Genomic DNA, 3,059 nt, shown 5'->3' on the forward strand with positions numbered 1-3,059 from the left:
TAACCTTTAAGCTATAGCATGGGTAATTAGCACAAAAACATCTTTACCTTTCAATATTATTGTACAAAACATTCATACCTTTCAATTTTTGGCACTTTTACTCTTACCTTCACCTTTTATTATGGAAATCATCATTTTTATCAAATTTCTCCTGTAAAATAACAAATATACCCCTTATTTAAATAAAATAATAAAAAGGAAAAGAAAAGTTAGAGGATAAGCTGCAATCAAACTCCCAAACCTTTTTAAAATGTGCAAATGAATTCAAATAAATTATTTAAAAATGTAATTAACACAAAACGTCCATACCTTTCATTTATTATTGTGCAAAATGTTCATATCTTTCATTTTTTTTGACAATTTCACCATTTTTTCATATTTCATTGCAAAAATCATTATTTTTATTTATTTTCTCAATTAAAAACTGTAAAATGACAAATATATACTCCTCTTTAAATAAAAAAAAAATAAAAAAATTGCAACTATATTTCCAAAATTTTCAAAAAAAGTACAAATAAAATCCAAATAAATAATTAAAAAAGAAAGTGACAATAACAGCTTTGGGAAGTGTTACATACAGTACGAAAGAAGCAATCAAACAGAAGATAAGAACAGAGCCATAGCTCTAGGAACTTAACAACTCAGTAGATTATAAGACCTCTCTCCATGAGTAAAGTCCCCAGCTACAATTTGAACCCTCCAGGCAACAACTCATAGCCTATCGTATCTCATTTTTACAACATCACTGTGCTATTGGGAAAGTATCAAACTCTTCATCTAGTTCATCCATGTGTGCTGTATTGACTTGAGATAGCCTAATGTCCACGTGAGGAGGATGTCTAGGTCTCCCTCGGTAATTCCATGTTCCAATCAAGATAATGTACAGGAATATTGTGCTTAAAGTCATCCATGAAAAACAGGCCAATCACAAGAACAACATGTGAACAAGAATTGTAATGAAAGGGTTCTTCCAAGTGCAGACATGATCAAACCATTTGCAAAATGCTATCAAGCCCGATAGGATCCCAGCAATTCTATAATGATTGGTTTTGCTTCTTCTTATGCTCCACATTTTAGAGCCCACATCGAGCTTATACGCCACAACCTCTTTCCTCAAGGGCAGCTCAGCCTCATGGAGACAATTTGAGTAGCTTGATACCTCAAACTATCAATCTGGTGACTTGAAAGTGGGTGAAGGTAATGAAAGTTAGGCAACATTGGCTGCAAGTACATTTGTAGCAAGTCGAATAATGAATAACAAGAAAATCTCATAGCCAGTTGTCTTTCACCCATCTTCTACATGCCACAAGGCAACAACAATACAAGAGGGTACAAGTGATTGTAAACACGACCAGTCTCGAGTGCACACAGCCAAATCCTAACCTTCCCAATTCTTGAATCCTTTACTCCTCCATTCTGTCCTTGTAGATGGCAATTGTCAAACACACCAATTGTTATAACTGCACATGATTCAAAAACCTCCCATGTGTAATGTTCATTCCTCATTGGATTGAAACTATTAATAATCGTCCTTGTACTAATCCATTTTTGACCATACTTGGTCACACAATAAGCACCTATCATTCCTTGGCCATACGCATGGGCATAGTTTAGTTTGGGTTGGTTTCAACTTCAACCCGAAACCAAAATCAAATTAGTCCGTTTGGATGAATTTCAACCCAAACCAACCTTGTCTAACTCTCAAGCCGACCGAATCAAATGGCTTGGTTTCGTTTGGTTAGTTGATTTGAACTTTTAGACCAAATTGAATTTTTTTTTTAAAAAAATTGCTCAGGTTTTGTGCCCACTTAAATTACAAGAACTAAAATAACTAAATGACCTATATTACAAGATCCATTGATTAACAAATACAATCAGATTAATAGAGACACATCAACATAAATCTTAAGAATTTTCTTTTTTTTTCTTTTTTAATGCATATATAACATGACGGTCTGGGTAGGAAAATTTTTTAAATATAATAATGAGCTTGTGAAAGGAAATTGTCAGTGTTATTACTTACTGACAACATCGTAGATTGAAGGGAATTGAAATACAGTTATGAGATTAGGACTTATCTTTTGAATTTTATTTTTCTTAAAAAAAGGTAAACATGTAAGTGAGTTAGGTCGGTTCAGTTAACCAACGGTTTGAGATTTTAAAACCATGGTTGAACCAACCCATCATTATTTTGTTTAAAAAAATCCACATCAAACTTGTAACGCCTCAAAAAATTTATGGAATAAAATTTATTTGTTCTATATGCTATATTTTTATATTTTGAAAGTTGGGGGGCTAAAGTGAAATAGTATTAATTTTAATTTTATTTGGAGCAAGTAATTAGATTTTAATAGAGTGAGATTTAGTATATCAATATTGGATTCATTTTATAATTCATATTAAATAACGCATTATGAACTCCAGAAAATTAATTCTGATAAGTTAGGTCCAAGATATGGAAGTCCAAAGAAGTTATCTTTAATTGGTAATTAATTAAACTTGGTTTATGATTTAAATCTTACAGTAGACTCCTATGAAATGATAAATGTTGGCTTTGATAATGGTAATCTTTTGTGATTTGGATAAATTTTAATTGTAATCTTAAATTAGTTTTGACAAAATTTAATAGTAATTATAATTATATTATTTCAAACTAATTTTTATTCAAATTCTTTGTTTTACACATTTTTTCAATTCTAGTTACATACAAATTCAATTGAGAATTTTCATTATAAATACTGCAAGAATTCCCATTATTTCACTATAGAAAATGAAGAGGAAGCCATGGTAGAGAGAGAGAGAGAGAGAGAGAGAGAGGAAAAAACATAGAAAAATAATAGAAGAATTTTAATGTGCAAGATTTTATCTTCTTTTTACAACCTTTCAATAGCGTGGTAAGATATTTTTGTGCAAGTAGTTTGTTTTCGTGTACTTTTATAATCAGTAATTTATGCATGAATTGACAGTGGACCTTCAGTTTCGACCTAACTAAATAAGAACTCTATTGGGTTCTTTATAATGAAATGAGAAAGTCTTCAAGAATTAAAAATACTGCTGAT

At 31.0% G+C, this 3,059-nt stretch overlaps 1 pseudogene; it reads right to left on the reverse strand.

Moving 5' to 3' along the window:
• Positions 1-556: 556 nt before the first annotated feature.
• LOC111389764 lies at positions 557-1,584 on the reverse strand (annotated as a pseudogene).
• Positions 1,585-3,059: the final 1,475 nt, after the last annotated feature.

The sequence above is a fragment of the Olea europaea genome, unplaced genomic scaffold (genome assembly GCF_002742605.1).
Source record: "Olea europaea var. sylvestris unplaced genomic scaffold, O_europaea_v1 scaffold6181, whole genome shotgun sequence".
In the NCBI taxonomy this organism is placed as follows: Eukaryota; Viridiplantae; Streptophyta; class Magnoliopsida; order Lamiales; family Oleaceae; genus Olea; species Olea europaea.